The 20630-nt window shown below is 47.0% G+C and overlaps 27 non-coding genes across 27 annotated transcripts; all 27 read left to right on the forward strand.

Annotated features, from left to right (window-relative positions):
- Positions 1–479: 479 nt before the first annotated feature.
- TRNAP-CGG (transfer RNA proline (anticodon CGG)) lies at positions 480–551 on the forward strand. The gene has a single exon. It is a non-coding gene; the product is annotated as a tRNA-Pro (tRNA).
- A 385-nt stretch (positions 552–936) lies between these two features.
- TRNAV-UAC (transfer RNA valine (anticodon UAC)) lies at positions 937–1009 on the forward strand. The gene has a single exon. It is a non-coding gene; the product is annotated as a tRNA-Val (tRNA).
- An 887-nt stretch (positions 1010–1896) lies between these two features.
- Positions 1897–1969, forward strand: TRNAV-AAC (transfer RNA valine (anticodon AAC)). The gene has a single exon. It is a non-coding gene; the product is annotated as a tRNA-Val (tRNA).
- A 289-nt stretch (positions 1970–2258) lies between these two features.
- Positions 2259–2370, forward strand: TRNAL-CAA (transfer RNA leucine (anticodon CAA)). The gene is made up of 2 exons: positions 2259–2296; positions 2325–2370. It is a non-coding gene; the product is annotated as a tRNA-Leu (tRNA).
- Positions 2371–3296: 926 nt separating this feature from the next.
- On the forward strand, positions 3297–3368 carry TRNAP-CGG (transfer RNA proline (anticodon CGG)). The gene has a single exon. It is a non-coding gene; the product is annotated as a tRNA-Pro (tRNA).
- A 385-nt stretch (positions 3369–3753) lies between these two features.
- Positions 3754–3826, forward strand: TRNAV-UAC (transfer RNA valine (anticodon UAC)). Its single transcript has one exon. It is a non-coding gene; the product is annotated as a tRNA-Val (tRNA).
- A 429-nt stretch (positions 3827–4255) lies between these two features.
- TRNAP-AGG (transfer RNA proline (anticodon AGG)) lies at positions 4256–4327 on the forward strand. The gene has a single exon. It is a non-coding gene; the product is annotated as a tRNA-Pro (tRNA).
- A 387-nt stretch (positions 4328–4714) lies between these two features.
- On the forward strand, positions 4715–4787 carry TRNAV-AAC (transfer RNA valine (anticodon AAC)). The gene has a single exon. It is a non-coding gene; the product is annotated as a tRNA-Val (tRNA).
- A 1327-nt stretch (positions 4788–6114) lies between these two features.
- Positions 6115–6186, forward strand: TRNAP-CGG (transfer RNA proline (anticodon CGG)). The gene has a single exon. It is a non-coding gene; the product is annotated as a tRNA-Pro (tRNA).
- Positions 6187–6571: 385 nt separating this feature from the next.
- Positions 6572–6644, forward strand: TRNAV-UAC (transfer RNA valine (anticodon UAC)). The gene has a single exon. It is a non-coding gene; the product is annotated as a tRNA-Val (tRNA).
- An 887-nt stretch (positions 6645–7531) lies between these two features.
- On the forward strand, positions 7532–7604 carry TRNAV-AAC (transfer RNA valine (anticodon AAC)). Its single transcript has one exon. It is a non-coding gene; the product is annotated as a tRNA-Val (tRNA).
- A 288-nt stretch (positions 7605–7892) lies between these two features.
- Positions 7893–8004, forward strand: TRNAL-CAA (transfer RNA leucine (anticodon CAA)). Its single transcript has 2 exons — positions 7893–7930; positions 7959–8004. It is a non-coding gene; the product is annotated as a tRNA-Leu (tRNA).
- A 926-nt stretch (positions 8005–8930) lies between these two features.
- TRNAP-CGG (transfer RNA proline (anticodon CGG)) lies at positions 8931–9002 on the forward strand. Its single transcript has one exon. It is a non-coding gene; the product is annotated as a tRNA-Pro (tRNA).
- An 887-nt stretch (positions 9003–9889) lies between these two features.
- On the forward strand, positions 9890–9961 carry TRNAP-AGG (transfer RNA proline (anticodon AGG)). The gene has a single exon. It is a non-coding gene; the product is annotated as a tRNA-Pro (tRNA).
- A 748-nt stretch (positions 9962–10709) lies between these two features.
- Positions 10710–10821, forward strand: TRNAL-CAA (transfer RNA leucine (anticodon CAA)). The gene is made up of 2 exons: positions 10710–10747; positions 10776–10821. It is a non-coding gene; the product is annotated as a tRNA-Leu (tRNA).
- Positions 10822–11747: 926 nt separating this feature from the next.
- TRNAP-CGG (transfer RNA proline (anticodon CGG)) lies at positions 11748–11819 on the forward strand. The gene has a single exon. It is a non-coding gene; the product is annotated as a tRNA-Pro (tRNA).
- An 887-nt stretch (positions 11820–12706) lies between these two features.
- Positions 12707–12778, forward strand: TRNAP-AGG (transfer RNA proline (anticodon AGG)). The gene has a single exon. It is a non-coding gene; the product is annotated as a tRNA-Pro (tRNA).
- A 386-nt stretch (positions 12779–13164) lies between these two features.
- TRNAV-AAC (transfer RNA valine (anticodon AAC)) lies at positions 13165–13237 on the forward strand. The gene has a single exon. It is a non-coding gene; the product is annotated as a tRNA-Val (tRNA).
- Positions 13238–13526: 289 nt separating this feature from the next.
- TRNAL-CAA (transfer RNA leucine (anticodon CAA)) lies at positions 13527–13638 on the forward strand. Its single transcript has 2 exons — positions 13527–13564; positions 13593–13638. It is a non-coding gene; the product is annotated as a tRNA-Leu (tRNA).
- Positions 13639–14564: 926 nt separating this feature from the next.
- Positions 14565–14636, forward strand: TRNAP-CGG (transfer RNA proline (anticodon CGG)). Its single transcript has one exon. It is a non-coding gene; the product is annotated as a tRNA-Pro (tRNA).
- An 887-nt stretch (positions 14637–15523) lies between these two features.
- On the forward strand, positions 15524–15595 carry TRNAP-AGG (transfer RNA proline (anticodon AGG)). Its single transcript has one exon. It is a non-coding gene; the product is annotated as a tRNA-Pro (tRNA).
- Positions 15596–15981: 386 nt separating this feature from the next.
- Positions 15982–16054, forward strand: TRNAV-AAC (transfer RNA valine (anticodon AAC)). The gene has a single exon. It is a non-coding gene; the product is annotated as a tRNA-Val (tRNA).
- A 289-nt stretch (positions 16055–16343) lies between these two features.
- TRNAL-CAA (transfer RNA leucine (anticodon CAA)) lies at positions 16344–16455 on the forward strand. The gene is made up of 2 exons: positions 16344–16381; positions 16410–16455. It is a non-coding gene; the product is annotated as a tRNA-Leu (tRNA).
- Positions 16456–17381: 926 nt separating this feature from the next.
- TRNAP-CGG (transfer RNA proline (anticodon CGG)) lies at positions 17382–17453 on the forward strand. The gene has a single exon. It is a non-coding gene; the product is annotated as a tRNA-Pro (tRNA).
- Positions 17454–18340: 887 nt separating this feature from the next.
- TRNAP-AGG (transfer RNA proline (anticodon AGG)) lies at positions 18341–18412 on the forward strand. The gene has a single exon. It is a non-coding gene; the product is annotated as a tRNA-Pro (tRNA).
- A 386-nt stretch (positions 18413–18798) lies between these two features.
- TRNAV-AAC (transfer RNA valine (anticodon AAC)) lies at positions 18799–18871 on the forward strand. Its single transcript has one exon. It is a non-coding gene; the product is annotated as a tRNA-Val (tRNA).
- Positions 18872–19160: 289 nt separating this feature from the next.
- On the forward strand, positions 19161–19272 carry TRNAL-CAA (transfer RNA leucine (anticodon CAA)). The gene is made up of 2 exons: positions 19161–19198; positions 19227–19272. It is a non-coding gene; the product is annotated as a tRNA-Leu (tRNA).
- Positions 19273–20630: the final 1358 nt, after the last annotated feature.

The following is a 20630-nucleotide window of genomic DNA, read 5'->3' on the forward strand; positions in this document are numbered from 1 at the left end:
CCAATTCTAGATTGAGGCAGGAGGAAAGGAGGTGACTTGCCCAACAATGGCCATTCTGGGAATTCAGCCACCCTGGGTCTCCCAGGTGAGTGTTTTAGTCCTGCGAGCCACTCATATAAATCTCGCCTGATCGAGCCTGATCGAGCGTGTTTGAATCCAAGAATCAAACACCTCTTTCTTAGGAGCAAGAATTGGCAGGCCCTCCCTTGCTTCTGGGGTGGAAGTTAATGGGGCAAGGGTCCAGGACTTGCAGAGAAGTACAAGTGCCAGAAAGTGCCTGCAGTTCTCATCAGTGCCTTTTTTCTGCTCACTGGCAGCTAGGATATCGGCTGATCCCTTCCTTGCAAGAGTGAAAAAAACAACACCTTGAGAGAAAACATGACTTTGTGTGGCTCACATAGAGAGAGAGCAGCCAAATAGCACTGCTTTGTTTCTGAAAGACGCATCAGAAATTGTTCAAATTGCTGACAGGGGAATCAGGCTCGTTGGTCTAGGGGTATGATTCTCGCTTCGGGTGCGAGAGGTCCCGGGTTCAAATCCCGGACGAGCCCATGTGGTGGAATTATTTTTAGGCTGCTTATTATGTAGGACCATTTCTTCTTTTCAATGCTATAAGACGCCGTGTATGGTGAAAAAGTTCCTTTCCCTGCACGCTGTTTCCCAGTTTTGGCGTATAGAATTTCAGTGCCGGACTTCTTTGCAACTGCTTTTCTGGGGTGGACCATCAGTGTAGGAACATTAAATTCAAAGTGTTTTTCTAGCGTGATTTCAGGTATGGTTTTAAAATCGCCTTTTGGAATAAAAGTGGTCCTCGTTCCTTTCTTCCAAAGAAAGAGATCGGGTAAGGAGGGTCCAACGTTGAGCTTCATGGACATTGGCCCTTGGTCTGTGCTTTCCAGCCCACTACATGCCAAGAAGATTGCTGCAAGAGTATCTGTTTCTGTGGTGTAGTGGTTATCACGTTCGCTTTACACGCGAAAGGTCCCTGGTTCGAGACCGGGCAGAAACAGCAGCTTATTGTTTGCGTTTACTCTCTCAACTTATAGGAAAGCTGAGATAATGGAAGCTGTCTATCCCTCACCAGCGTGACGTACTGTGCTCCAGGGGCATCAGTGACAGCTCAAAAAGAGAAGTGACGATAGTTTGCGCCATTCGTTTGCACGTCCTTTTGTACTGAAGGGTGGGCCTACTTGATGAAAGCAAGGCATGAGAGCAGAAATTGTTTTATTGTCCTCACCGAGAGCATACACCTAGAGCAAACAAAATGTCTGAAGGATGGAGGTATTTTCATTTCTTGTTCGATGACGGCCATGGAAAAGACAGCAACCATATTGCAGAAGAGAGCAGCATGTGCAGTTGCTTGCTTTGGGTGAATCATTCACCAACTCGCTGCCAATAACCCCCGGAGCCGGTGCAAAAGGTGACTCTTGTGTTCCTCTGCTCGTTGGTCTAGGGGTATGATTCTCGCTTAGGGTGCGAGAGGTCCCGGGTTCAAATCCCGGACGAGCCCTTTTTTAGAGGTAAACATACGAATCCTACTCAAAACTGACAATGCCTGACTATTTCTCATTACACTCGGCGCATTGTTGCACAAATTATTTTGAACCTCAGAAGAAAAACGGATATCCATGCTTTTTCTGCCTTCATGCTTAGTCTGTGTGTGTCCCAGGTGATGCTTTCCCAAGCTGTACTTGCTGGCATTTAGGCATCAGATATTTGTCTGTCGATGCCTGCATAAGTAAATTTTTAATACGTCTAATTGCAAGCATGTTGGCTGATATCTCTGCAGTTTTCACACTTGCTCCTCGCTTTCTGAGTGGCTGCTGATACAGCAGAATAGAAGTAGAGAGAATCCTTGAGAGGAACCTTGCTCTAACAGTAAAACACAGCAAGTTAGTTTCTGTAGTGTAGTGGTCATCACGTTCGCCTAACACGCGAAAGGTCCCCGGTTCGAGACCGGGCAGAAACACTGTGCATGAGCTGCTTTTATGTGCACCCTCTAAAACCTTATTATCTCAATGCAAGCTTAAGAAGAGGCGGTCCATGAACCCAGCGAGCTGTGGGAAACTTCCTTTACTTTTCCAAGACGAAACAAAGTAATCCGCATCCATCAGTGGTCGCTCTTGTGCCTAGCTTTTTATTTTATCATGCCATCGTGTATTGTGGGGCCTTTACACCTGTGACATTGCTGCGAACGCTGTAAGTGCAAACATTGGCAAGTGCAGACAGAAGAGTCAGACCTGTACATAGCCAGGGCTGTCAGGATGGCCGAGTGGTCTAAGGCGCCAGACTCAAGAGAGCTTGATCTTCAGTGCAACTGAGACTTCTGGTCTCCTCATGGAGGCGTGGGTTCAAATCCCACTTCTGACAGGTCTCTTTTACACCCTTAAATCGTCCTGTTTTTTGCAGTGCATTCCCCACACACCACAATCTTTGCACGGACCTGTAACATATGACGAGAAATCCACCAACGATCAGGCTGGGCCCTCAATCACAATTCCATGTATTCCTGGAAGGGACACCTCAGGCACACCTTCCGTTAAATTTGCACTCCATCACACTAACTGCTGTGCTGGTTTCTCATTAAGCAGTTGATCCCATCTTTGTTGTGAGGCTCTCCTGCCACCTTTTGGGCGGAGAAGGCACTGTCCCTGCAACAACACAGGCAGACATGTTCAACAGGGCTTCCTGGTTATGTGGGAGGAGCAGATTGTCATTGGTCCCCCCTTGCGAATTTTAATTTACATAAGGAAGACAGAGAGGTAGCTGGGAGTAGGCAGTACACACGGACATTGAACTCTATCTTGTGATTTGCAGCCAATTCTAGATTGAGGCAGGAGGAAAGGAGGTGACTTGCCCAACAATGGCCATTCTGGGAATTCAGCCACCCTGGGTCTCCCAGGTGAGTGTTTTAGTCCTGCGAGCCACTCATATAAATCTCGCCTGATCGAGCCTGATCGAGTGTGTTTGAATCCAAGAATCAAACACCTCTTTCTTAGGAGCAAGAATTGGCAGGGCCTCCCTTGCTTCTGGGGTGGAAGTTAATGGGGCAAGGGTCCAGGACTTGCAGAGAAGTACAAGTGCCAGAAAGTGCCTGCAGTTCTCATCAGTGCCTTTTTTCTGCTCACTGGCAGCTAGGATATCGGCTGATCCCTTCCTTGCAAGAGTGAAAAAAACAACACCTTGAGAGAAAACATGACTTTGTGTGGCTCACATAGAGAGAGAGCAGCCAAATAGCACTGCTTTGTTTCTGAAAGACGCATCAGAAATTGTTCAAATTGCTGACAGGGGAATCAGGCTCGTTGGTCTAGGGGTATGATTCTCGCTTCGGGTGCGAGAGGTCCCGGGTTCAAATCCCGGACGAGCCCATGTTGTGGAATTATTTTTAGGCTGCTTATTATGTAGGACCATTTCTTCTTTTCAATGCTATAAGACGCCGTGTATGGTGAAAAAGTTCCTTTCCCTGCACGCTGTTTCCCAGTTTTGGCGTATAGAATTTCAGTGCCGGACTTCTTTGCAACTGCTTTTCTGGGGTGGACCATCAGTGTAGGAACATTAAATTCAAAGTGTTTTTCTAGCGTGATTTCAGGTATGGTTTTAAAATCGCCTTTTGGAATAAAAGTGGTCCTCATTCCTTTCTTCCAAAGAAAGAGATCGGGTAAGGAGGGTCCAACGTTGAGCTTCATGGACATTGGCCCTTGGTCTGTGCTTTCCAGCCCACTACATGCCAAGAAGATTGCTGCAAGAGTATCTGTTTCTGTGGTGTAGTGGTTATCACGTTCGCTTTACACGCGAAAGGTCCCTGGTTCGAGACCGGGCAGAAACAGCAGCTTATTGTTTGCATTTACTCTCTCAACTTATAGGAAAGCTGAGATAATGGAAGCTGTCTATCCCTCACCAGCGTGACGTACTGTGCTCCAGGGGCATCAGTGACAGCTCAAAAAGAGAAGTGACGATAGTTTGCGCCATTCGTTTGCACGTCCTTTTGTACTGAAGGGTGGGCCTACTTGATGAAAGCAAGGCATGAGAGCAGAAATTGTTTTATTGTCCTCACCGAGAGCATACACCTAGAGCAAACAAAATGTCTGAAGGATGGAGGTATTTTCATTTCTTGTTCGATGACGGCCATGGAAAAGACAGCAACCATATTGCAGAAGAGAGCAGCATGTGCAGTTGCTTGCTTTGGGTGAATCATTCACCAACTCGCTGCCAATAACCCCCGGAGCCGGTGCAAAAGGTGTCTCTTGTGTGCCTCGGCTCGTTGGTCTAGGGGTATGATTCTCGCTTAGGGTGCGAGAGGTCCCGGGTTCAAATCCCGGACGAGCCCTTTTTTTAGAGGTAAACATACAAATCCTACTCAAAACTGACAATGCCTGACTATTTCTCATTACACTCGGCGCATTGTTGCACAAATTATTTTGAACCTCAGAAGAAAAACGGATATCCATGCTTTTTCTGCCTTCATGCTTAGTCTGTGTGTGTCCCAGGTGATGCTTTCCCAAGCTGTACTTGCTGGCATTTAGGCATCAGATATTTGTCTGTCGATGCCTGCATAAGTAAATTTTTAATACGTCTAATTGCAAGCATGTTGGCTGATATCTCTGCAGTTTTCACACTTGCTCCTCGCTTTCTGAGTGGCTGCTGATACAGCAGAATAGAAGTAGAGAGAATCATTGAGAGGAACCTTGCTTTAACAGTAAAACACAGCAAGTTAGTTTCTGTAGTGTAGTGGTCATCACGTTCGCCTAACACGCGAAAGGTCCCCGGTTCGAGACCGGGCAGAAACACTGTGCATGAGCTGCTTTTATGTGCACCCTCTAAAACCTTATTATCTCAATGCAAGCTTAAGAAGAGGCGGTCCATGAACCCAGCGAGCTGTGGGAAACTTCCTTTACTTTTCCAAGACGAAACAAAGTAATCCGCATCCATCAGTGGTCGCTCTTGTGCCTAGCTTTTTATTTTATCATGCCATCGTGTATTGTGGGGCCTTTACACCTGTGACATTGCTGCGAACGCTGTAAGTGCAAACATTGGCAAGTGCAGACAGAAGAGTCAGACCTGTACATAGCCAGGGCTGTCAGGATGGCCGAGTGGTCTAAGGCGCCAGACTCAAGAGAGCTTGATCTTCAGTGCAACTGAGACTTCTGGTCTCCTCATGGAGGCGTGGGTTCAAATCCCACCTCTGACAGGTCTCTTTTACACCCTTAAATCGTCCTGTTTTTTGCAGTGCATTCCCCACACACCACAATCTTTGCACGGACCTGTAACATATGACGAGAAATCCACCAACGATCAGGCTGGGCCCTCAATCACAATTCCATGTATTCCTGGAAGGGACACCTCAGGCACACCTTCCGTTAAATTTGCACTCCATCACACTAACTGCTGTGCTGGTTTCTCATTAAGCAGTTGATCCTATCTTTGTTGTGAGGCTCTCCTGCCACCTTTTGGGCGGAGAAGGCACTGTCCCTGCAACAACACAGGCAGACATGTTCAACAGGGCTTCCTGGTTATGTGGGAGGAGCAGATTGTCATTGGTCCCCCCTTGCGAATTTTAATTTACATAAGGAAGACAGAGAGGTAGCTGGGAGTAGGCAGTACACACGGACATTGAACTCTATCTTGTGATTTGCAGCCAATTCTAGATTGAGGCAGGAGGAAAGGAGGTGACTTGCCCAACAATGGCCATTCTGGGAATTCAGCCACCCTGGGTCTCCCAGGTGAGTGTTTTAGTCCTGCGAGCCACTCATATAAATCTCGCCTGATCGAGCCTGATCGAGCGTGTTTGAATCTAAGAATCAAACACCTCTTTCTTAGGAGCAAGAATTGGCAGGCCCTCCCTTGCTTCTGGGGTGGAAGTTAATGGGGCAAGGGTCCAGGACTTGCAGAGAAGTACAAGTGCCAGAAAGTGCCTGCAGTTCTCATCAGTGCCTTTTTTCTGCTCACTGGCAGCTAGGATATCGGCTGATCCCTTCCTTGCAAGAGTGAAAAAAACAACACCTTGAGAGAAAACATGACTTTGTGTGGCTCACATAGAGAGAGAGCAGCCAAATAGCACTGCTTTGTTTCTGAAAGACGCATCAGAAATTGTTCAAATTGCTGACAGGGGAATCAGGCTCGTTGGTCTAGGGGTATGATTCTCGCTTCGGGTGCGAGAGGTCCCGGGTTCAAATCCCGGACGAGCCCATGTTGTGGAATTATTTTTAGGCTGCTTATTATGTAGGACCATTTCTTCTTTTCAATGCTATAAGACGCCGTGTATGGTGAAAAAGTTCCTTTCCCTGCACGCTGTTTCCCAGTTTTGGCGTATAGAATTTCAGTGCCGGACTTCTTTGCAACTGCTTTTCTGGGGTGGACCATCAGTGTAGGAACATTAAATTCAAAGTGTTTTTCTAGCGTGATTTCAGGTATGGTTTTAAAATCGCCTTTTGGAATAAAAGTGGTCCTCGTTCCTTTCTTCCAAAGAAAGAGATCGGGTAAGGAGGGTCCAACGTTGAGCTTCATGGACATTGGCCCTTGGTCTGTGCTTTCCAGCCCACTACATGCCAAGAAGATTGCTGCAAGAGTATCTGTTTCTGTGGTGTAGTGGTTATCACGTTCGCTTTACACGCGAAAGGTCCCTGGTTCGAGACCGGGCAGAAACAGCAGCTTATTGTTTGCGTTTACTCTCTCAACTTATAGGAAAGCTGAGATAATGGAAGCTGTCTATCCCTCACCAGCGTGACGTACTGTGCTCCAGGGGCATCAGTGACAGCTCAAAAAGAGAAGTGACGATAGTTTGCGCCATTCGTTTGCACGTCCTTTTGTACTGAAGGGTGGGCCTACTTGATGAAAGCAAGGCATGAGAGCAGAAATTGTTTTATTGTCCTCACCGAGAGCATACACCTAGAGCAAACAAAATGTCTGAAGGATGGAGGTATTTTCATTTCTTGTTCGATGACGGCCATGGAAAAGACAGCAACCATATTGCAGAAGAGAGCAGCATGTGCAGTTGCTTGCTTTGGGTGAATCATTCACCAACTCGCTGCCAATAACCCCCGGAGCCGGTGCAAAAGGTGACTCTTGTGTTCCTCTGCTCGTTGGTCTAGGGGTATGATTCTCGCTTAGGGTGCGAGAGGTCCCGGGTTCAAATCCCGGACGAGCCCTTTTTTAGAGGTAAACATACGAATCCTACTCAAAACTGACAATGCCTGACTATTTCTCATTACACTCGGCGCATTGTTGCACAAATTATTTTGAACCTCAGAAGAAAAACGGAAATCCATGCTTTTTCTGCCTTCATGCTTAGTCTGTGTGTGTCCCAGGTGATGCTTTCCCAAGCTGTACTTGCTGGCATTTAGGCATCAGATATTTGTCTGTCGATGCCTGCATAAGTAAATTTTTAATACGTCTAATTGCAAGCATGTTGGCTGATATCTCTGCAGTTTTCACACTTGCTCCTCGCTTTCTGAGTGGCTGCTGATACAGCAGAATAGAAGTAGAGAGAATCCTTGAGAGGAACCTTGCTCTAACAGTAAAACACAGCAAGTTAGTTTCTGTAGTGTAGTGGTCATCACGTTCGCCTAACACGCGAAAGGTCCCCGGTTCGAGACCGGGCAGAAACACTGTGCATGAGCTGCTTTTATGTGCACCCTCTAAAACCTTATTATCTCAATGCAAGCTTAAGAAGAGGCGGTCCATGAACCCAGCGAGCTGTGGGAAACTTCTTTTACTTTTCCAAGACGAAACAAAGTAATCCGCATCCATCAGTGGTCGCTCTTGTGCCTAGCTTTTTTTTTATCATGCCATCGTGTATTGTGGGGCCTTTACACCTGTGACATTGCTGCGAACGCTGTAAGTGCAAACATTGGCAAGTGCAGACAGAAGAGTCAGACCTGTACATAGCCAGGGCTGTCAGGATGGCCGAGTGGTCTAAGGCGCCAGACTCAAGAGAGCTTGATCTTCAGTGCAACTGAGACTTCTGGTCTCCTCATGGAGGCGTGGGTTCAAATCCCACTTCTGACAGGTCTCTTTTACACCCTTAAATCGTCCTGTTTTTTGCAGTGCATTCCCCACACACCACAATCTTTGCATGGACCTGTAACATATGACGAGAAATCCACCAACGATCAGGCTGGGCCCTCAATCACAATTCCATGTATTCCTGGAAGGGACACCTCAGGCACACCTTCCGTTAAATTTGCACTCCATCACACTAACTGCTGTGCTGGTTTTTCATTAAGCAGTTGATCCCATCTTTGTTGTGAGGCTCTCCTGCCACCTTTTGGGCGGAGAAGGCACTGTCCCTGCAACAACACAGGCAGACATGTTCAACAGGGCTTCCTGGTTATGTGGGAGGAGCAGATTGTCATTGGTCCCCCCTTGCGAATTTTAATTTACATAAGGAAGACAGAGAGGTAGCTGGGAGTAGGCAGTACACACGGACATTGAACTCTATCTTGTGATTTGCAGCCAATTCTAGATTGAGGCAGGAGGAAAGGAGGTGACTTGCCCAACAATGGCCATTCTGGGAATTCAGCCACCCTGGGTCTCCCAGGTGAGTGTTTCAGTCCTGCGAGCCACTCATATAAATCTCGCCTGATCGAGCCTGATCGAGCGTGTTTGAATCCAAGAATCAAACACCTCTTTCTTAGGAGCAAGAATTGGCAGGCCCTCCCTTGCTTCTGGGGTGGAAGTTAATGGGGCAAGGGTCCAGGACTTGCAGAGAAGTACAAGTGCCAGAAAGTGCCTGCAGTTCTCATCAGTGCCTTTTTTCTGCTCACTGGCAGCTAGGATATCGGCTGATCCCTTCCTTGCAAGAGTGAAAAAAACAACACCTTGAGAGAAAACATGACTTTGTGTGGCTCACATAGAGAGAGAGCAGCCAAATAGCACTGCTTTGTTTCTGAAAGACGCATCAGAAATTGTTCAAATTGCTGACAGGGGAATCAGGCTTGTTGGTCTAGGGGTATGATTCTCGCTTCGGGTGCGAGAGGTCCCGGGTTCAAATCCCGGACGAGCCCATGTTGTGGAATTATTTTTAGGCTGCTTATTATGTAGGACCATTTCTTCTTTTCAATGCTATAAGACGCCGTGTATGGTGAAAAAGTTCCTTTCCCTGCACGCTGTTTCCCAGTTTTGGCGTATAGAATTTCAGTGCCGGACTTCTTTGCAACTGCTTTTCTGGGGTGGACCATCAGTGTAGGAACATTAAATTCAAAGTGTTTTTCTAGCGTGATTTCAGGTATGGTTTTAAAATCGCCTTTTGGAATAAAAGTGGTCCTCGTTCCTTTCTTCCAAAGAAAGAGATCGGGTAAGGAGGGTCCAACGTTGAGCTTCATGGACATTGGCCCTTGGTCTGTGCTTTCCAGCCCACTACATGCCAAGAAGATTGCTGCAAGAGTATCTGTTTCTGTGGTGTAGTGGTTATCACGTTCGCTTTACACGCGAAAGGTCCCTTGTTCGAGACCGGGCAGAAACTGCAGCTTATTGTTTGCATTTACTCTCTCAACTTATAGGAAAGCTGAGATAATGGAAGCTGTCTATCCCTCACCAGCGTGACATACTGTGCTCCAGGGGCATCAGTGACAGCTCAAAAAGAGAAGTGACGATAGTTTGCGCCATTCGTTTGCACGTCCTTTTGTACTGAAGGGTGGGCCTACTTGATGAAAGCAAGGCATGAGAGCAGAAATTGTTTTATTGTCCTCACCGAGAGCATACACCTAGAGCAAACAAAATGTCTGAAGGATGGAGGTATTTTCATTTCTTGTTCGATGACGGCCATGGAAAAGACAGCAACCATATTGCAGAAGAGAGCAGCATGTGCAGTTGCTTGCTTTGGGTGAATCATTCACCAACTCGCTGCCAATAACCCCCGGAGCCGGTGCAAAAGGTGTCTCTTGTGTGCCTCGGCTCGTTGGTCTAGGGGTATGATTCTCGCTTAGGGTGCGAGAGGTCCCGGGTTCAAATCCCGGACGAGCCCTTTTTTAGAGGTAAACATACGAATCCTACTCAAAACTGACAATGCCTGACTATTTCTCATTACACTCGGCGCATTGTTGCACAAATTATTTTGAACCTCAGAAGAAAAACGGATATCCATGCTTTTTCTGCCTTCATGCTTAGTCTGTGTGTGTCCCAGGTGATGCTTTCCCAAGCTGTACTTGCTGGCATTTAGGCATCAGATATTTGTCTGTCGATGCCTGCATAAGTAAATTTTTAATACGTCTAATTGCAAGCATGTTGGCTGATATCTCTGCAGTTTTCACACTTGCTCCTCGCTTTCTGAGTGGCTGCTGATACAGCAGAATAGAAGTAGAGAGAATCCTTGAGAGGAACCTTGCTCTAACAGTAAAACACAGCAAGTTAGTTTCTGTAGTGTAGTGGTCATCACGTTCGCCTAACACGCGAAAGGTCCCCAGTTCGAGACCGGGCAGAAACACTGTGCATGAGCTGCTTTTATGTGCACCCTCTAAAACCTTATTATCTCAATGCAAGCTTAAGAAGAGGCGGTCCATGAACCCAGCGAGCTGTGGGAAACTTCCTTTACTTTTCCAAGACGAAACAAAGTAATCCGCATCCATCAGTGGTCGCTCTTGTGCCTAGCTTTTTATTTTATCATGCCATCGTGTATTGTGGGGCCTTTACACCTGTGACATTGCTGCGAACGCTGTAAGTGCAAACATTGGCAAGTGCAGACAGAAGAGTCAGACCTGTACATAGCCAGGGTAGTCAGGATGGCCGAGTGGTCTAAGGCGCCAGACTCAAGAGAGCTTGATCTTCAGTGCAACTGAGACTTCTGGTCTCCTTATGGAGGCGTGGGTTCAAATCCCACTTCTGACAGGTCTCTTTTACACCCTTAAATCGTCCTGTTTTTTGCAGTGCATTCCCCACACACCACAATCTTTGCACGGACCTGTAACATATGACGAGAAATCCACCAACGATCAGGCTGGGCCCTCAATCACAATTCCATGTATTCCTGGAAGGGACACCTCAGGCACACCTTCCGTTAAATTTGCACTCCATCACACTAACTGCTGTGCTGGTTTCTCATTAAGCAGTTGATCTCATCTTTGTTGTGAGGCTCTCCTGCCACCTTTTGGGCGGAGAAGGCACTGTCCCTGCAACAACACAGGCAGACATGTTCAACAGGGCTTCCTGGTTATGTGGGAGGAGCAGATTGTCATTGGTCCCCCCTTGCGAATTTTAATTTACATAAGGAAGACAGAGAGGTAGCTGGGAGTAGGCAGTACACACGGACATTGAACTCTATCTTGTGATTTGCAGCCAATTCTAGATTGAGGCAGGAGGAAAGGAGGTGACTTGCCCAACAATGGCCATTCTGGGAATTCAGCCACCCTGGGTCTCCCAGGTGAGTGTTTCAGTCCTGCGAGCCACTCATATAAATCTCGCCTGATCGAGCCTGATCGAGCGTGTTTGAATCCAAGAATCAAACACCTCTTTCTTAGGAGCAAGAATTGGCAGGCCCTCCCTTGCTTCTGGGGTGGAAGTTAATGGGGCAAGGGTCCAGGACTTGCAGAGAAGTACAAGTGCCAGAAAGTGCCTGCAGTTCTCATCAGTGCCTTTTTTCTGCTCACTGGCAGCTAGGATATCGGCTGATCCCTTCCTTGCAAGAGTGAAAAAAACAACACCTTGAGAGAAAACATGACTTTGTGTGGCTCACATAGAGAGAGAGCAGCCAAATAGCACTGCTTTGTTTCTGAAAGACGCATCAGAAATTGTTCAAATTGCTGACAGGAGAATCAGGCTTGTTGGTCTAGGGGTATGATTCTCGCTTCGGGTGCGAGAGGTCCCGGGTTCAAATCCCGGACGAGCCCATGTTGTGGAATTATTTTTAGGCTGCTTATTATGTAGGACCATTTCTTCTTTTCAATGCTATAAGACGCCGTGTATGGTGAAAAAGTTCCTTTCCCTGCACGCTGTTTCCCAGTTTTGGCGTATAGAATTTCAGTGCCGGACTTCTTTGCAACTGCTTTTCTGGGGTGGACCATCAGTGTAGGAACATTAAATTCAAAGTGTTTTTCTAGCGTGATTTCAGGTATGGTTTTAAAATCGCCTTTTGGAATAAAAGTGGTCCTCGTTCCTTTCTTCCAAAGAAAGAGATCGGGTAAGGAGGGTCCAACGTTGAGCTTCATGGACATTGGCCCTTGGTCTGTGCTTTCCAGCCCACTACATGCCAAGAAGATTGCTGCAAGAGTATCTGTTTCTGTGGTGTAGTGGTTATCACGTTCGCTTTACACGCGAAAGGTCCCTTGTTCGAGACCGGGCAGAAACTGCAGCTTATTGTTTGCATTTACTCTCTCAACTTATAGGAAAGCTGAGATAATGGAAGCTGTCTATCCCTCACCAGCGTGACATACTGTGCTCCAGGGGCATCAGTGACAGCTCAAAAAGAGAAGTGACGATAGTTTGCGCCATTCGTTTGCACGTCCTTTTGTACTGAAGGGTGGGCCTACTTGATGAAAGCAAGGCATGAGAGCAGAAATTGTTTTATTGTCCTCACCGAGAGCATACACCTAGAGCAAACAAAATGTCTGAAGGATGGAGGTATTTTCATTTCTTGTTCGATGACGGCCATGGAAAAGACAGCAACCATATTGCAGAAGAGAGCAGCATGTGCAGTTGCTTGCTTTGGGTGAATCATTCACCAACTCGCTGCCAATAACCCCCGGAGCCGGTGCAAAAGGTGTCTCTTGTGTGCCTCGGCTCGTTGGTCTAGGGGTATGATTCTCGCTTAGGGTGCGAGAGGTCCCGGGTTCAAATCCCGGACGAGCCCTTTTTTAGAGGTAAACATACGAATCCTACTCAAAACTGACAATGCCTGACTATTTCTCATTACACTCGGCGCATTGTTGCACAAATTATTTTGAACCTCAGAAGAAAAACGGATATCCATGCTTTTTCTGCCTTCATGCTTAGTCTGTGTGTGTCCCAGGTGATGCTTTCCCAAGCTGTACTTGCTGGCATTTAGGCATCAGATATTTGTCTGTCGATGCCTGCATAAGTAAATTTTTAATACGTCTAATTGCAAGCATGTTGGCTGATATCTCTGCAGTTTTCACACTTGCTCCTCGCTTTCTGAGTGGCTGCTGATACAGCAGAATAGAAGTAGAGAGAATCCTTGAGAGGAACCTTGCTCTAACAGTAAAACACAGCAAGTTAGTTTCTGTAGTGTAGTGGTCATCACGTTCGCCTAACACGCGAAAGGTCCCCGGTTCGAGACCGGGCAGAAACACTGTGCATGAGCTGCTTTTATGTGCACCCTCTAAAACCTTATTATCTCAATGCAAGCTTAAGAAGAGGCGGTCCATGAACCCAGCGAGCTGTGGGAAACTTCCTTTACTTTTCCAAGACGAAACAAAGTAATCCGCATCCATCAGTGGTCGCTCTTGTGCCTAGCTTTTTATTTTATCATGCCATCGTGTATTGTGGGGCCTTTACACCTGTGACATTGCTGCGAACGCTGTAAGTGCAAACATTGGCAAGTGCAGACAGAAGAGTCAGACCTGTACATAGCCAGGGTAGTCAGGATGGCCGAGTGGTCTAAGGCGCCAGACTCAAGAGAGCTTGATCTTCAGTGCAACTGAGACTTCTGGTCTCCTTATGGAGGCGTGGGTTCAAATCCCACTTCTGACAGGTCTCTTTTACACCCTTAAATCGTCCTGTTTTTTGCAGTGCATTCCCCACACACCACAATCTTTGCACGGACCTGTAACATATGACGAGAAATCCACCAACGATCAGGCTGGGCCCTCAATCACAATTCCATGTATTCCTGGAAGGGACACCTCAGGCACACCTTCCGTTAAATTTGCACTCCATCACACTAACTGCTGTGCTGGTTTCTCATTAAGCAGTTGATCTCATCTTTGTTGTGAGGCTCTCCTGCCACCTTTTGGGCGGAGAAGGCACTGTCCCTGCAACAACACAGGCAGACATGTTCAACAGGGCTTCCTGGTTATGTGGGAGGAGCAGATTGTCATTGGTCCCCCCTTGCGAATTTTAATTTACATAAGGAAGACAGAGAGGTAGCTGGGAGTAGGCAGTACACACGGACATTGAACTCTATCTTGTGATTTGCAGCCAATTCTAGATTGAGGCAGGAGGAAAGGAGGTGACTTGCCCAACAATGGCCATTCTGGGAATTCAGCCACCCTGGGTCTCCCAGGTGAGTGTTTCAGTCCTGCGAGCCACTCATATAAATCTCGCCTGATCGAGCCTGATCGAGCGTGTTTGAATCCAAGAATCAAACACCTCTTTCTTAGGAGCAAGAATTGGCAGGCCCTCCCTTGCTTCTGGGGTGGAAGTTAATGGGGCAAGGGTCCAGGACTTGCAGAGAAGTACAAGTGCCAGAAAGTGCCTGCAGTTCTCATCAGTGCCTTTTTTCTGCTCACTGGCAGCTAGGATATCGGCTGATCCCTTCCTTGCAAGAGTGAAAAAAACAACACCTTGAGAGAAAACATGACTTTGTGTGGCTCACATAGAGAGAGAGCAGCCAAATAGCACTGCTTTGTTTCTGAAAGACGCATCAGAAATTGTTCAAATTGCTGACAGGGGAATCAGGCTTGTTGGTCTAGGGGTATGATTCTCGCTTCGGGTGCGAGAGGTCCCGGGTTCAAATCCCGGACGAGCCCATGTTGTGGAATTATTTTTAGGCTGCTTATTATGTAGGACCATTTCTTCTTTTCAATGCTATAAGACGCCGTGTATGGTGAAAAAGTTCCTTTCCCTGCACGCTGTTTCCCAGTTTTGGCGTATAGAATTTCAGTGCCGGACTTCTTTGCAACTGCTTTTCTGGGGTGGACCATCAGTGTAGGAACATTAAATTCAAAGTGTTTTTCTAGCGTGATTTCAGGTATGGTTTTAAAATCGCCTTTTGGAATAAAAGTGGTCCTCGTTCCTTTCTTCCAAAGAAAGAGATCGGGTAAGGAGGGTCCAACGTTGAGCTTCATGGACATTGGCCCTTGGTCTGTGCTTTCCAGCCCACTACATGCCAAGAAGATTGCTGCAAGAGTATCTGTTTCTGTGGTGTAGTGGTTATCACGTTCGCTTTACACGCGAAAGGTCCCTTGTTCGAGACCGGGCAGAAACTGCAGCTTATTGTTTGCATTTACTCTCTCAACTTATAGGAAAGCTGAGATAATGGAAGCTGTCTATCCCTCACCAGCGTGACATACTGTGCTCCAGGGGCATCAGTGACAGCTCAAAAAGAGAAGTGACGATAGTTTGCGCCATTCGTTTGCACGTCCTTTTGTACTGAAGGGTGGGCCTACTTGATGAAAGCAAGGCATGAGAGCAGAAATTGTTTTATTGTCCTCACCGAGAGCATACACCTAGAGCAAACAAAATGTCTGAAGGATGGAGGTATTTTCATTTCTTGTTCGATGACGGCCATGGAAAAGACAGCAACCATATTGCAGAAGAGAGCAGCATGTGCAGTTGCTTGCTTTGGGTGAATCATTCACCAACTCGCTGCCAATAACCCCCGGAGCCGGTGCAAAAGGTGTCTCTTGTGTGCCTCGGCTCGTTGGTCTAGGGGTATGATTCTCGCTTAGGGTGCGAGAGGTCCCGGGTTCAAATCCCGGACGAGCCCTTTTTTAGAGGTAAACATACGAATCCTACTCAAAACTGACAATGCCTGACTATTTCTCATTACACTCGGCGCATTGTTGCACAAATTATTTTGAACCTCAGAAGAAAAACGGATATCCATGCTTTTTCTGCCTTCATGCTTAGTCTGTGTGTGTCCCAGGTGATGCTTTCCCAAGCTGTACTTGCTGGCATTTAGGCATCAGATATTTGTCTGTCGATGCCTGCATAAGTAAATTTTTAATACGTCTAATTGCAAGCATGTTGGCTGATATCTCTGCAGTTTTCACACTTGCTCCTCGCTTTCTGAGTGGCTGCTGATACAGCAGAATAGAAGTAGAGAGAATCCTTGAGAGGAACCTTGCTCTAACAGTAAAACACAGCAAGTTAGTTTCTGTAGTGTAGTGGTCATCACGTTCGCCTAACACGCGAAAGGTCCCCGGTTCGAGACCGGGCAGAAACACTGTGCATGAGCTGCTTTTATGTGCACCCTCTAAAACCTTATTATCTCAATGCAAGCTTAAGAAGAGGCGGTCCATGAACCCAGCGAGCTGTGGGAAACTTCCTTTACTTTTCCAAGACGAAACAAAGTAATCCGCATCCATCAGTGGTCGCTCTTGTGCCTAGCTTTTTATTTTATCATGCCATCGTGTATTGTGGGGCCTTTACACCTGTGACATTGCTGCGAACGCTGTAAGTGCAAACATTGGCAAGTGCAGACAGAAGAGTCAGACCTGTACATAGCCAGGGTAGTCAGGATGGCCGAGTGGTCTAAGGCGCCAGACTCAAGAGAGCTTGATCTTCAGTGCAACTGAGACTTCTGGTCTCCTTATGGAGGCGTGGGTTCAAATCCCACTTCTGACAGGTCTCTTTTACACCCTTAAATCGTCCTGTTTTTTGCAGTGCATTCCCCACACACCACAATCTTTGCACGGACCTGTAACATATGACGAGAAATCCACCAACGATCAGGCTGGGCCCTCAATCACAATTCCATGTATTCCTGGAAGGGACACCTCAGGCACACCTTCCGTTAAATTTGCACTCCATCACACTAACTGCTGTGCTGGTTTCTCATTAAGCAGTTGATCTCATCTTTGTTGTGAGGCTCTCCTGCCACCTTTTGGGCGGAGAAGGCACTGTCCCTGCAACAACACAGGCAGACATGTTCAACAGGGCTTCCTGGTTATGTGGGAGGAGCAGATTGTCATTGGTCCCCCCTTGCGAATTTTAATTTACATAAGGAAGACAGAGAGGTAGCTGGGAGTAGGCAGTACACACGGACATTGAACTCTATCTTGTGATTTGCAGCCAATTCTAGATTGAGGCAGGAGGAAAGGAGGTGACTTGCCCAACAATGGCCATTCTGGGAATTCAGCCACCCTGGGTCTCCCAGGTGAGTGTTTCAGTCCTGCGAGCCACTCATATAAATCTCGCCTGATCGAGCCTGATCGAGCGTGTTTGAATCCAAGAATCAAACACCTCTTTCTTAGGAGCAAGAATTGGCAGGCCCTCCCTTGCTTCTGGGGTGGAAGTTAATGGGGCAAGGGTCCAGGACTTGCAGAGAAGTACAAGTGCCAGAAAGTGCCTGCAGTTCTCATCAGTGCCTTTTTTCTGCTCACTGGCAGCTAGGATATCGGCTGATCCCTTCCTTGCAAGAGTGAAAAAAACAACACCTTGAGAGAAAACATGACTTTGTGTGGCTCACATAGAGAGAGAGCAGCCAAATAGCACTGCTTTGTTTCTGAAAGACGCATCAGAAATTGTTCAAATTGCTGACAGGGGAATCAGGCTTGTTGGTCTAGGGGTATGATTCTCGCTTCGGGTGCGAGAGGTCCCGGGTTCAAATCCCGGACGAGCCCATGTTGTGGAATTATTTTTAGGCTGCTTATTATGTAGGACCATTTCTTCTTTTCAATGCTATAAGACGCCGTGTATGGTGAAAAAGTTCCTTTCCCTGCACGCTGTTTCCCAGTTTTGGCGTATAGAATTTCAGTGCCGGACTTCTTTGCAACTGCTTTTCTGGGGTGGACCATCAGTGTAGGAACATTAAATTCAAAGTGTTTTTCTAGCGTGATTTCAGGTATGGTTTTAAAATCGCCTTTTGGAATAAAAGTGGTCCTCGTTCCTTTCTTCCAAAGAAAGAGATCGGGTAAGGAGGGTCCAACGTTGAGCTTCATGGACATTGGCCCTTGGTCTGTGCTTTCCAGCCCACTACATGCCAAGAAGATTGCTGCAAGAGTATCTGTTTCTGTGGTGTAGTGGTTATCACGTTCGCTTTACACGCGAAAGGTCCCTTGTTCGAGACCGGGCAGAAACTGCAGCTTATTGTTTGCATTTACTCTCTCAACTTATAGGAAAGCTGAGATAATGGAAGCTGTCTATCCCTCACCAGCGTGACATACTGTGCTCCAGGGGCATCAGTGACAGCTCAAAAAGAGAAGTGACGATAGTTTGCGCCATTCGTTTGCACGTCCTTTTGTACTGAAGGGTGGGCCTACTTGATGAAAGCAAGGCATGAGAGCAGAAATTGTTTTATTGTCCTCACCGAGAGCATACACCTAGAGCAAACAAAATGTCTGAAGGATGGAGGTATTTTCATTTCTTGTTCGATGACGGCCATGGAAAAGACAGCAACCATATTGCAGAAGAGAGCAGCATGTGCAGTTGCTTGCTTTGGGTGAATCATTCACCAACTCGCTGCCAATAACCCCCGGAGCCGGTGCAAAAGGTGTCTCTTGTGTGCCTCGGCTCGTTGGTCTAGGGGTATGATTCTCGCTTAGGGTGCGAGAGGTCCCGGGTTCAAATCCCGGACGAGCCCTTTTTTAGAGGTAAACATACGAATCCTACTCAAAACTGACAATGCCTGACTATTTCTCATTACACTCGGCGCATTGTTGCACAAATTATTTTGAACCTCAGAAGAAAAACGGATATCCATGCTTTTTCTGCCTTCATGCTTAGTCTGTGTGTGTCCCAGGTGATGCTTTCCCAAGCTGTACTTGCTGGCATTTAGGCATCAGATATTTGTCTGTCGATGCCTGCATAAGTAAATTTTTAATACGTCTAATTGCAAGCATGTTGGCTGATATCTCTGCAGTTTTCACACTTGCTCCTCGCTTTCTGAGTGGCTGCTGATACAGCAGAATAGAAGTAGAGAGAATCCTTGAGAGGAACCTTGCTCTAACAGTAAAACACAGCAAGTTAGTTTCTGTAGTGTAGTGGTCATCACGTTCGCCTAACACGCGAAAGGTCCCCGGTTCGAGACCGGGCAGAAACACTGTGCATGAGCTGCTTTTATGTGCACCCTCTAAAACCTTATTATCTCAATGCAAGCTTAAGAAGAGGCGGTCCATGAACCCAGCGAGCTGTGGGAAACTTCCTTTACTTTTCCAAGACGAAACAAAGTAATCCGCATCCATCAGTGGTCGCTCTTGTGCCTAGCTTTTTATTTTATCATGCCATCGTGTATTGTGGGGCCTTTACACCTGTGACATTGCTGCGAACGCTGTAAGTGCAAACATTGGCAAGTGCAGACAGAAGAGTCAGACCTGTACATAGCCAGGGTAGTCAGGATGGCCGAGTGGTCTAAGGCGCCAGACTCAAGAGAGCTTGATCTTCAGTGCAACTGAGACTTCTGGTCTCCTTATGGAGGCGTGGGTTCAAATCCCACTTCTGACAGGTCTCTTTTACACCCTTAAATCGTCCTGTTTTTTGCAGTGCATTCCCCACACACCACAATCTTTGCACGGACCTGTAACATATGACGAGAAATCCACCAACGATCAGGCTGGGCCCTCAATCACAATTCCATGTATTCCTGGAAGGGACACCTCAGGCACACCTTCCGTTAAATTTGCACTCCATCACACTAACTGCTGTGCTGGTTTCTCATTAAGCAGTTGATCTCATCTTTGTTGTGAGGCTCTCCTGCCACCTTTTGGGCGGAGAAGGCACTGTCCCTGCAACAACACAGGCAGACATGTTCAACAGGGCTTCCTGGTTATGTGGGAGGAGCAGATTGTCATTGGTCCCCCCTTGCGAATTTTAATTTACATAAGGAAGACAGAGAGGTAGCTGGGAGTAGGCAGTACACACGGACATTGAACTCTATCTTGTGATTTGCAGCCAATTCTAGATTGAGGCAGGAGGAAAGGAGGTGACTTGCCCAACAATGGCCATTCTGGGAATTCAGCCACCCTGGGTCTCCCAGGTGAGTGTTTCAGTCCTGCGAGCCACTCATATAAATCTCGCCTGATCGAGCCTCATCGAGCGCTGAGTGAGCGTGTTTGAATCCTAGAATCAAACACCTCTTTCTTAGGAGCAAGAATTGGCAGGCCCTCCCTTGCTTCTGGGGTGGAAGTTAATGGGGCAAGGGTCCAGGACTTGCAGAGAAGTACAAGTGCCAGAAAGTGCCTGCAGTTCTCATCAGTGCCTTTTTTCTGCTCACTGGCAGCTAGGATATCAGCTGATCCCTTCCTTGCAAGAGTGAAAAAAACAACACCTTGAGAGAAAACATGACTTTGTGTGGCTCACATAGAGAGAGAGCAGCCAAATAGCACTGCTTTGTTTCTGAAAGACGCATCAGAAATTGTTCAAATTGCTGACAGGGGAATCAGGCTCGTTGGTCTAGGGGTATGATTCTCGCTTCGGGTGCGAGAGGTCCCGGGTTCAAATCCCAGACGAGCCCATGTTGTGGAATTATTTTTAGGCTGCTTATTGTGTAGGACCATTTCTTCTTTTCAATGCTATAAGACGCCGTGTATGGTGAAAAAGTTCCTTTCCCTGCACGCTGTTTCCCAGTTTTGGCGTATAGAATTTCAGTGCCGGACTTCTTTGCAACTGCTTTTCTGGGGTGGACCATCAGTGTAGGAACATTAAATTCAAAGTGTTTTTCTAGCGTGATTTCAGGTATGGTTTTAAAATCGCCTTTTGGAATAAAAGTGGTCCTCGTTCCTTTCTTCCAAAGAAAGAGATCGGGTAAGGAGGGTCCAACGTTGAGCTTCATGGACATTGGCCCTTGGTCTGTGCTTTCCAGC

Source organism: Triturus cristatus, chromosome 10, assembly GCF_964204655.1.
Source record: "Triturus cristatus chromosome 10, aTriCri1.1, whole genome shotgun sequence".
In the NCBI taxonomy this organism is placed as follows: domain Eukaryota; kingdom Metazoa; phylum Chordata; class Amphibia; order Caudata; family Salamandridae; genus Triturus; species Triturus cristatus.